The sequence below is a fragment of the Netta rufina genome (genome assembly GCF_964035555.1).
Source record: "Netta rufina genome assembly, chromosome: 2".
Classification (NCBI taxonomy): Eukaryota; Metazoa; Chordata; class Aves; order Anseriformes; family Anatidae; genus Netta; species Netta rufina.
The window spans coordinates 18,978,871-18,991,209 of NC_140124.1; positions in this window are offsets into that span (position 1 = coordinate 18,978,871).

The following is a 12,339-nucleotide window of genomic DNA, read 5'->3' on the forward strand; positions in this document are numbered from 1 at the left end:
GATAACGCCGGGGAAAACGTGTGAGTCACAGAGGGGGGGAACAAAGAGCTTTGCACGGCGACTTCTTGGAAAGCCCTGCCGCCCGACGGGCAGCACTTACAAACCGGACCGGGAAGGAGGAAACCTCCCCGAGAAACCGGGGCATCCCCCGAGACAGGGGCAGGGAAGGGGGCAGCCTCCGTGCTCGCCTGGAGGCAGCCTCGACCCCGCGGGAGACGCCCGGCACCGTGCCCCGACGGGGCGCACCCGGGCTCCGGAGCCCCCGGGACAAAGCTCCGGGGGATTTCCTGGCCACGCCGCTGGCGCCGGGCCCTCTGCCACGCGGCCCCGGGGGTGGCGAGCCTTTGGGTCGGTCTTTCAGCTGAAGAAGCGCTCCAGGTCGTTGAGCAAAGCACTTCGAGTGGCCCCTGTCACCGCACACTCCTGCGCTGATTCACGTCTCGCAGCACGCTCCGTGCCCTGCTGCACGTCACGCAGCCCGGCACCCGGAGCGGGGGCAATCCCCAGAAACAGGATTTTTTTCCCCCCTTTTTTCCCTTTTTCCCCTGCCTCCAGCCTTCTCCCAGCGCTCTGTCCTGCCGGGACATTTCTCCTAGACGCTTTGCGTGGTGGTGAAGCATCTTCCCGACATCCCAGCCCGGCGGCTGCGGGAGGGGATGGGGAAGGAGGAGAACAGCAGCATCTCCGCAGGTGGCCGGGGTGACCCTGCCACGCTGGGCACTGACTGTCGTCACCTCGTGGTCGTGGCAGGACACACGGGGGACATAAAACGTAGGTGGGTTGCTGGGGACACCCTATAGGGCCGCTCCGTCGGGAGAAAAGGGCATTTTGGGGGGCGTTGTGGGTGCCCCAAAGCCACTCCGGGGCCCTCGGGGCGAGCAGGGGGATATTTTGGAAACCCGATGAGCTGCCAGCATTGAGAGCAGCTGAATCCAGCACTCACGGGCTGCCAGGGAAAACATTTTCGGGGACTATCGCTGGAAGCAAACTGCTGGGGACTCCCCACACCACCCAGACCCACAGCGGTGCCCTGGGGGCGTTAGGGGACGCATGGTGATGCTGCCTCCTCTTCCTCGCCGGGACTCCTGCATGTGCAGGGCTGGGTGAGGCGGCGAAACCCCTGTCCCTGGGGGCTTGGCTCGGGGACAGCAGCACCCGGGGCCGCGCCGAGCTGAGCCGTGCCCGCGGGGCGCTGCGGGGGCAGCAAGGACCCAGCCGCATCCCCGGCGAGCAGCCTGACGCGGGGACCTCTCCCCTCGGGTTGCCCAAGGCTTTACGAGAAGGAAACTTGCGAAAAGCAGGAGGGAGCGGCAGCAGCAGCACAGCCCCGGCAGGGCCGATGCACCTGGGCAAGCACCGCCGGTGTGGCTAACGCCGCGTCCCAGCCGTCGCCCACCGTCGGGGCGGCAGCGAGGCTGCCCGGCACCGCCCTGCGGCAAAGAAATTGTTCGACGGGCGCCCAGCACGCCGGTATTTCTATTCCCCGAGTGCAGGAAGGGGCGAGGGGGTTCCCCAAGGGCCACGTTTGCTCCCCTCCAAAAGGCGAGGAGCACAAGGGGAGCCCACCCGGCAGCCTCCCCGGCGGGGCTGGCCAAGTGACCAGGAGGTCTTGGGACAAAGGACAGTGAGAAGGGCCTTGGAGGAGGGAAGCAGCACCGCTCGCCCTCGCTGCCTCTCGCTGGAGGCTCCCCGAGGATGCTTTGCGCTCCCCGAGCCCCCTTTCAGCTTCAACTTCAGCCCCGGCTGCGCGCCCACCGTGGACCTGCTTTGGGCACCGCTTTGTCCCCAGGGGCTGGGAGACCCGTCCCGACTGCAGGTACCCGTTGTGGAACCACAGGTGGAATGGGGCGAGCAGCAGCGAAGCCCAAAGGGCAGCAGAACCACAAGTGTCGGGGGCCAGGTCCATGGCCCTTTCGGTCCAGAGCCTTCTGAAGCACTTCCAAACCCATTTGGTTTGGGTATAACCCAGGAAAACGAACCCTCTTAGAGCTAAGGTAAGGCCCCAGATGTCCTGGTAAGGCCACAGGGACACAATGGGGCAAATACAGAGTATGACTTTTTTTCTTTTTTTTTCGCTGGATTATGAAACGCACCGGCTCCTATTGTGATTCTTTGGGCTCTTTCGGAGGTACACTTTTTGGTGCAGAAGGGAAGCAGGAGTCTTTTAATAGACTAACCCAAAGCTGCCCCGACACCTGTACGAATGCCATTTTGGCAGGAAAGGAGAACGAACACAAAGCAGTCCCTGATTTCAAACGGCACTCGGGCTAATTGAAAACACAGCATCTCCTCCCTCCCGTTTCCCGTTAAAACAGCCATTTACCGCACTGCACCCCCGGGGGGGCTGCCTGCCTTTTTTTTTACACCCCCCCAACGCACCGAGGGGGAGGCGAGCGGCCCCACGGCCACCAGCGCAGCCCCCCCCCCCCCCCGTCCACGCGTGGCCGCCGGCCCCGGGAGGGCGCAGAGGCTCCCGAGCCCTCCGCCGGTGCCTTGCCAAGAGATGAGGGCTGCGGGGAGCCCGCCCCGTCCCCCTCCACCACGGGAGGGCCATAAATAAGGCGGGGACGAGGCGCTCCCCCCTCGGCGCCGCTCGTGGGGCGAGCGCTGCGCCGTGGGGAGGAGAGGAGGCACCTGCAGCCGGGGTCGGGCTCCCCTCGGCGCTGGTACCTGGGCGCCTGGCTGGTAATGCAGCGTAAAGAGCCTCCTTTCAGGCTCTTTCAAGGCGAGATCGCGGAGGTCAGCGAGCCTACAAACCCCCCTCTGTCGGCCGCACGGCCCGGGGTGCCAGCGCGGCAAGCTGGAGAGCAGGCGCAGCCCATGGGAATCCCAACACTTGTGCCGGCGGCGGGCGGCGGGCGGGGGGCGGAGGGAGGGCTCCCCCGGCCCGCCTTTCTCCCCCCCTCCCCCGCCCCGAGGAGCCGCTGAATGTAACAAATGAGCTGCAATCGATCTGCGGGCACGGGGGAAAATCAAATTATATGGTGCGGCCGGCGAGGTGCGGCCGGGCGGCTCGCTCCCCGCCGGCTGCCGCTGCTCCGCTCCAGCATCCCCCGGCTTTCCTCCTCTCCATCCTCCATCCTTCCTCCTCCCCATCCCCAGCCTTCCTCCTCTCCATCCTCCATCCTTCCACCTCTCCATCCTCCATCCTTCCACCTCTCCATCCTTCATCCTTCCTCCTCTCCATCTTTCATCCTTCCTCCTGTCCATCCCCTGCCTTCCTCCTCTCCATCCCCGACCTTCCTCCCCCCCATCCTTCATCCTTCCTCCTCCCCATCCCCTGCCTTCCTCCTCTCCAACCCCTCAGCGCTGCCCACCCTTGCCCTGCTCCCCCTGGGTTGCCTCCGGGACCACCTGCCCGTGCCCGGGGGTGTCTCCCGGGGCTCCCCGAGTCCCCAGGAACCCATCTCAGCCCCCCCGGAGCCTCCCGGCCCCGCCGTCGGTGCGAGCACCCCCTCCCCGTCGGGCAGCCGGGGGCGCCGCGCCCGCCGCCGCCTGGGAGGGCAGCACCTGCCGGGGGGGCGAGAGGAGGGGGTTTGGCAGCGAGCTCGTACCTGAGCCCCCTTTTTTTTTTTTTTTTTATTATTTTCTGTCCCCAGACGTGCCCGAGCAGGGCTCGAGCAGCCCGTTCTGCTTGGGAAAAAAAAAAACCTCGGCCGAGCCCGGCGTTTGTCTGCGGCAAAGCTGCCGTCCATGGGAATCTCGCCACTTGTGCCGCCCGCAGCCGGGAGGGGGCTGTGCTGCCTTTACAAAAAGAGACACAATTAAGCAAAATGCTCAATGAACATTATAAATGATGTGCAATCGCCTCGCAGATTGCTTAGCAAATCAGATTATATGGTTGCCCACGGATGATTTCCATGCGCTTTAAAACGCAAACAGGTACTTTCTGATTTTGTTTTCTGTCATCCCCCCCCCCCTTTTTTTTTTGACCAAAAAAAAAAAAAAAAGTGCTTTAAACGTTGCGGAGAAATGCCACACGCTGAAAGGCGGCTGTGTGAATATTCACGTTCTCCTTTGTTCGCCCCTGGATTTCACAATAGCCTGGGGAGGGCACGTCCACTGCGCTCTTGTAAATTTACCAACCCCTGACTAAAACCGCCAGGCACCTGCTTGGCAGAGCACAAAGCTGCCCTACGTTTCCACCAACAATTTACTGTTTCGTCGGCTTCTAAATCGGCCTGACAACAGAGGGGCGCAACTCTCGCTTCATTTACAGCAGGGGGGGCGGCCGAGCTCGGGAACATTTCGGGAAGGAGCCCCGCGCACGGCAGCGCTCCGAGGGGGGAAAGGGTCCCTGCGGCAGACCCTGGCCGCACTGCCCTCTCCTCTCCCTCTCCTGTTGCAGGATCCCCCAGCCGAGGACCTGCACAGGCCGGCCGCCGTGCCTGCAGGAGGGTTTGCTGACAACAAAGCAAAGCAGGTGACGACGGAAAACGCGAAGCGGGTGAGCAGGGGAAGCGCTGGCTCCGCGCTGTAACGTGTGAAGCCAGGCTCCCCGGCATCAGCTGGAAGGAGGCACTTTTCTTGTTCCTGGGCTTCACTTTTCTTATTCCTGACGATTTCTCCAGGCTGAGCCCTGTCCCAGTGGATGACAGCACATTTTTCCATTCCTGTAAACAACCACTGTCTGTTCCACAAGTATATCAAGCACTAAATTAAATAGAATTAAGTTTTTCCTCTCATCGCTCCCCTTTGTGGGCCAGAGACTCTTTCTGTTCTCTAATCTCCTCCCTCGCTTATGATCATTTGTTCTTGTGCAAGCGTGGGGTCCCATTAAGAAACCCATACTCGGCGCCCACAGGATGCCCCTTAGGTTTATTTACAGTTTCCATGTTCCTTCCTGGCTCTCATCTAGACAAGGTAAGCAAAGCATACTCAGTACTAGACAGATTTAAATCACCTTTCCCTGACCTTTCCTAAGATCTTCTGGGACAACCAGATCTGTAGTTTTACGCATTTGTCCATGAGAGCCCTCGCAGCTCCTTGGAGAATGCCATCAGCCCTTGCCTTTCTGCCAACAACCCTCGTGTACCACGAGGGTAATATTTACTCTTGCCATGGCCATGTTCCTTCAGTGGCTTATAGCCACTTGGTCATTAACTACTGCCCCAAGGTCTTTTTTTTTCTTCTCTATCTGGCAAGGACTACAGACACCGCAGCCCTCGTACATGTTCTTATCACACGCCCAGGGTGCATGACCTCAGTACTGGATTTACTTTCTTCTTTGTCATCCTGCTACTCGCAGCCGTAGACTTCCTCCTGATGATTTTTTCAGGACTCCTCAGCGCTGAGATGCCCTTCCTGCTCTGTGACTTCGTCAGACGTTGTTAGCAGATTCCTTCTTCTGTTCTGAAAGTGTTCAAGAAAATTTTCCATTGGCTCCATACGAACAAAGAGGTGACTACCCTGGGACGTGGCATGGGTCCATCCAGTCCCCTCACCTCTCTGTGACTGTGGCAAGAGCTCAGGGAATTCTTTTGCAGAGACTGCTTCCGTGTGACTAAGAGCTCTTAACAGATCTCTTTCTCTTCTGGGAATTTGTCTAATGGCTGTTAGAACTTAAGCAGCATGTAGTTTTAATAAAATTATTAGGTCCTGCTCAGTAGAGCTGAGTTTTGAATGGCTGATTCCTGTTTTGGAAGCAGGTACAAGACTTAGAGGTGCAGGTAGAGCCTAAAAAGGCCTAAAAGCACCTGAGGGGTTCCCATTCCTCCGGATTCTCTCATCAGCTAGTGTGGCACCCCACCAGTGTGGCTCCTGAGGAAGTGTCCTACACAGGTGATGATTTGGTGAATAGTCTTGGCTGTAACAAGACATGGAAACTAAGATGACTTTTAGCTACGAAGACCTGCCTTGGTTGTTGAGTTCAAAAAAAGGATTTCCAGTGGAGATCCCTCCGTCTCCACTTCTAGGTGCAGTGAGGTTCTTCTCCAGCCCAGCGGTAGGTGCCTTCAAACCCCTGGCTCCTTGCTGAGCCCGCTGGCTCTCTCTTGCATTCTTTGTTGATCACCTGCCTCTCACCATCCCGGGAGCCTTGGGGCTGGGTGCCCAGCACCTACAATTCAGGCATTGCAAAACCACATCTCTGCATCCATTTAGCCCTGAGGCCTTTATCATTGTGGCCAATTATTAACCAAGCCAGGGACATGAAAAACATCTACATGAGGAGATGCTGCATTTTCTTTGGAAGTTGTCCACACATTAATTGTGCTGTTTACCTCGCCTGGCACCTCTTCTCCTCTGCCCACCTTCTGGTAGGCAAGGGAGAACATTGTTCACCCCCCTCTCGAAGCACCTTTCTCATCATGAGGATTGCTATCGTGTCACCTCGCAATGATCTCTTTCTGAGACGAAGCAAGCTCCCTTCCCTTCAGAGTGTATTTTTTAAACATCTTAACAGTTTTTGCTGTTCTCTGCTGTTTTCCCCTAACTTTTCTTCAAATGTCCAAACTGGACACTGTACTTAAGCTAAGCCTCAGCAGTGCCAAGTAGAGCAGAATAATTACCTCAGTGTTTTACCCAAGACGCTGCTGCTAATATATCCCCAAACAGCATTTGTTTTTCTGCATGAGTTTTATTTAGTTTTACCCACTGTGTGGCTCGCTACAGCCAATCAAACCATCCCGGCAGTATTGCTGCCTTATCAGTTCTTCCCCATTTCACAACCCATGCATTTGGTCTGTCTTTTGTTTTAAAACTGCATTTCGTATTTGTCTTTATCACACTCAGGCTTATTGATTTCAGACAGGCTCTCCAATCTGTGAAGATCAATTCGAGTCCTGATCCTGTTCTCCAAATCAACCTTTCCCGGCCTGTCCCAGCCAGCGCTCCCAGGAGTTGCATTATGTGCTCCCTTTTCCAGCAATTTACTGTCGAAAACACTGGGGCCACAACAGATGCGTGCAGGACCCCACTTGGTACGTCCAGCTTTGACAGTGAACCACGGCTCAGTGCTCCCATATGATTCAAACAAGATGTGCTCATTCTAATCCCTATTTCATTTAGATCTCATTACACAATTTTGTTTATAAGAAGAGCGAGTCTTTCGACGCTAACAAAGTCAACACACATCACATCTATCCCTTTACACACTTGGCTAGTTAGTCCTTCAAATAAGGACACTGAATTAATTTGAAGTGATATGTTCTTGATTAATCCCTTTTGATATGTGCTACTGCCTTCTTATCGCTTATGTGCTTACAAATTGATTAATAATTGACTCTCATTATCATGGTTATGCTGATAGATTTACACTTCCCAGGATCCTCTTCTTTGCTCTTTTTTTGGGATTGTAAACACATGCTTCTGGCATCAATGTCCTGTGGGACCTCAAGCAAGTGACTTAGGGTGTGAGTCATTACTGCCTATAACTTCAGTCACTCAAAAGCTGGACACGAATTAGGAGACAGATTCAGGTCCTTACACACAGGAATATGACACACACACGGTCCATCATCACGTTAAGTACTATACAGCATCCCAGACATTTCCCGAGGCTCACAGATATGACACAGGACCCACCTGCACCTTTCTGGAAGCTCAGCTGGAGGCTGTGCATACCTGAGAAAATTAAAAATGGGATAGGGCATGTGTTAAAGTGACTGAATCCCTCAGTTGTTCATTAAGAGTCAACGAAAAAAATAATGGTTGTAACAAAACACCTTCAGTAGGGAACTTTCTTTAGCTGGAGTCATTTGGGCTTTGGAGGTGCCACTTCTTTTTCCTAGGTAATACAAGGAGCCAAAAGTTTTTAGCTTCAGGTTAGAGGTCTCATATTTAGCCAGCTACATGTTTTACAAGGCATTGTGACATTTAAAGGTTCAAATGCCCAGTAAAAGCTTTGTAGTATCTAAGTGCCTAGCTTGCAGACTGGCCCATGTTTATTCTCTGATTTTCAGTACTACTCAAGATGCACAGGGCAGAAAGTTAATTGCTGCAAAGCCTACTGAATTCTGGAGTACTTTCTTTACACACTTATCGCTCTCTAACAATTATCAAGAGAATCCGAACTGATTAAACCTTAGTTTGGGTGTTTCTGTTCATTGAGAAGAATCCAGATTTTTATAATTCAGCCCTATCTATTAAGTGCAGAAAAACAGACTTTTGACTCACAGGGTGTTGTGAAGTAACCACATGAAAGCTTACAAGGCACTCAGATCTACGGTAACACAACCACGTGTACCCAAGGCAGAAGGTTTTGATGTACCCGTTAGTACAGAATGCAAAACTGGAAACTCCCCTGTGCTGCCCACAGCCCCAAAATGTATTATGACTTTCCACGAGATCTACAGATAGATCACTGTTGTCCATGAATTAAGAGAACATAAAACATCAAATTGGATAACAACTGCCTCCTATTTGTTACTGAGATGCTCAAGATCTCTTCCAGACATCATGAGTCCCAAGGGTTCATGACCACCACAAACCCATGGGTTTGAGCTGCATGCATGCACCCATGCTCATCTCATGTGCAAGATCTCTATGACGAATTATAACTAAACAAACAAGTGTTTGTGCCTTTATCTGCAAGCTGTCCAAAATGTGCAGGAATAATTCCACTGCCAGTTACATATGGGCTATTTGATTTAATCCATGCCTCCATCGGCTTCCACATCAGTAGAGCCACAAGGAGTTATCATCTAACAGTTCAGATCCAAATGAGCTGCTGCACTTTCCCACCCCAGCATGAGGACTGAACCCGAATTACCCTAGGCCACCTGTCCCTGCTCACCACTGCAATGTACAGTAGAGGGATTTAGCCCTTATTTGTAATCTTTTGTCTGCAGCGTTGTTGTTTGGGTGGGGCTGCACCTGTTCGTGGGGAGTGGGAATCCCTTAATTAACGCTGTGGGGCTGGGCAGCGAGAGCTGGCCCTGTGCACTGGCACACAAAGGCTTAGGGGAATGCGTGTGAATCCGGTGCCCTCTTTATGCCATGCCAACATTCATTTCAAATCCTCTGCTGGCCTTTATGGCTCAGCTCCTGCATTCCCAGGACTTCTGCTTGGTATTTCCCACAATGGATTTTCCATTCTTTAGAAGGTAGAGATGCTGCCTCCCTATATTTTGGATTCTAGGGGTCTGCAATTGTTCAGGAATAGCTGTTGAAGGACAATAATAGATTTTAGGATGTACTTTTGGCTATGGCATCATCACCAGTTCTTCCCTGCAACCAAAAGCAAATTGAGTTCATACAGTGAGCATGTCTCCAGTGCTTTGAAGTGTCATGTTAGGAAATACAGCCTGAGCCATAAAGTTGATCCAGGTTATACATGCTACTGAATGCTCACAGATAATGCAGCCCCAATTTCTTCCCTCACTAATCCCAGTTACCTACTAAACCTCTCATCCATGTCACTTCATTTTGGTGACCCCTCATTCCCTCCCTCACCCGTCCTGGACTCCTCTCTGTCCTCGACACTCAACCTCCCAGTGCCCAGAGCTGCCACCTCCTTTTGCTAGCCATGCCATTCCCTCCTCTCTCTCCTTACTCAAGCTCTGCCTTTCTGCCTTTCCAGTCAAATGTTGTCGTCTACCACCAAAATGCCAGCAGATAAAATGCAGAGGCTGTGGGAAGTCTCCACCTTTTATCACCAGAGACTTCTGAAGATGGGAAAGCAGACTGCAAGTAAATTCATGCCTAGACCTTGCAGTCCTGGGCTGAACTGTGCTCTGTTAGAAGGAAACCATGGTGTACTTGGCTGGCAAACTCTAGCAAGCTTCTTTTACGTGTGAATAGAGACATACCCAAACCTCACAATGCACCCAGTTTATTCTAGCCATCATATTAAATGTAGTCTTTTTCCTGGTCAGCTCTCCACCTGCCACTTCTGGTGATTCCTTGGAAACTGAGGCTTTGTTTCTAAGGTGCAGAGCGGAAAGGAGCACGCCAATTTTCAAGTGGTCAGTAAACATCACACTTTATTTGGGAGAGGTTTAAAAGAGCCTTTAGCTTCATGTCCCTTCCTCAGGGGATAGAAGCCAGAGCTGCAGGCGGGTTTTCCAGATGAAGTCTGTGAAGCCCTGAGGATCTTCTCTTGTGCTAAAGGGACTGTATGAGCGGCAGGCTTGTGAGGCAGCTCAGCCACTTGCAAAACAGCTATTATATATTTAAAAAACACATATTTTCCTGGCATTTTCAGCCCCCACCAGCCAAAGCTGCCTGTGGGCGCAGGCCTCGCTGGTCGCCCTCAGGAAATGGCGCGTTTCTGGCGGGCAGCCAGGGAAGCGTGGAAAATGTGGCCGAGGTTTTGGGCACGAAACCCATATTTTGGTCCCGGGTTTGCCACGGCACCGGGCTCCCTGCACACCGCCGTGCTGCCCTACGGGCCCGGCGGCGCTCGCCCCGTTACCGGCCCCGGCAGCGCCGCGGCCCGGGCTCGGTTCTCTGCCGCCATCTCGCGACGCCGAGCGGGACGGCGGCGGGCTGGGATGGCGCTCGGCCCCGCCGCCCTGCCGGCCCCGGGGAGCCCTCGGGAGGTGCTGAGGCTCCCCGTGAGGGCCCGGAGGGGTTGGAGGTGCCCTACAACACATCATTCCCCTTGAGCAGGGTGACACGGGTGCCCTGGGCATGCTACCTTTGCTCCTTGCTGCAGGACATACCACCCGTACTCCCCTCTCCAAATTTATCCCAAATCGCGTTGTCCGCCCTTGGCAGTGTGCGAATGAGGATCCGACACCCATACCTTCTTTGAACCTGTCCTAATAACCATGAAGATAAACAGGGTCGAGAGCCAGCTGTAGGGAGTTTATGCGGCAAATGAGAGGTTCAGATATAAGATTGATAGCAATTAGATTGCCACCTGCTATCTCTTTAATCCGTATCCTGGATTTTTAATTGTGGGGGAAGGGTGGGCTCTTGGCACATGAATACATAAGGACTATCTTAAAAGGCACAAAACATTAGGATTGCATCCCTGTCATCACAAGTGGGGCTGCCCCAGTTTTTAGTTTTAGCTTCTACTGTGAATTTTGGTCCGATTTTTCAACAGTTTTGCCTTGAGCCTTCTAGGATTTCTGTACTCTAGACTCCCATACATAAGTTTATTTATTTACTTATGTATTTTGCAAATGCAGATGATTTCATTTTAGGTTTGGCCAGCTCTCTCCCAGTTTGGCTTCCTGACAACCTTCTGCCGTCAAGTGGCCTGCATTCATTTGCATTGTGTGTGATTTTCAGCAGGTCCCTATCCGAGGCCTATTCCCTCTGGCTGTTACCCAGGTGAGCAGTCCTACTGCAGTCAGTGCGATAATAGCTTCCAGTAATTGGTACTTCCACAGGTTTGCAGGGTCAGGGCTTGCTTCTTCCCCCGCTTTGGATAGCTCTAATCTGCTTTCAAGCCATGCTTCATCAGAAAAAGGGAATGCCAAGAATTTTGAAAGGTTTGCTATCAGGTTCCACAAAGGGATATGCTTGGGAGAAACATGTTGATTTTGTTGGAGAGATACATAAAATAGACTGTGATTAGCATAAGGAGCCACTGAGAGGGGAACTGAATGAGGGGCCGAGGGAAAGGTTTTCATTGACTTCAAAGAGTATTGGATCAGATCCACACTGAGCATCTGCAACTTCCTTTGATACAACAACAAACTGTAGATAACAAGCCTCTTCTCTCCATACATGCCCTACCTAAGGAATTATGTGGAAAAAGACTTTGAGACTGGCACCAGCGAGTTTCAGAAGAGAAAGTGGGTCTGTATAATCTATTTGGGAGAAGCTGTAGTTTCTAAGTGATCTAGGGTTGCAGCAGGTCTGTCTGAAAGCAAACATACCCTAGAGGTCACTGCAGAGCAGCCATCAGTCACTCTGCGTTCTGAGAGAAAATTGTCAGATTATTCTGGAATATAAAACTAAATTAAAAAAAAAAAAAAAAAGTATTTTCAGGTAACCCTGAGTAGTCACTGTTCATCCCTCTCCAAAACCATCTAATGATATGTTATACCTCCACAGAACAGGTTCACAAAACCTTATCCCATTATCTTTCTCATCGAGAACACCACCTTCTTCGTGCTATACCCTCCACTTCATACTCCTACTTACTCCCTATACAACACCTCACCCTATGAGGTCTTCCAGCTGTGGTGCAACCCAGCCTCCTCATCATCATCATGCCTGCATCACACCTCCCCAGCACCCACAAGCTGCTGCTCCACCATGGTTCCAACAAAGGGTTTCATTTGTCCTTTTCCAGCCAGTAGGTTAGTTCTGATAGCAGACAGGTCCCTGCAGCCACTGCTGTGGGTGCTGCAGGCTGGGAAGTCATCACAGGTAGAGCTAAACCCTTCTATTTGGCTGTAGTAACTTCTGAGGAAGTGGTTAATGGCTTAGTTAAATTCC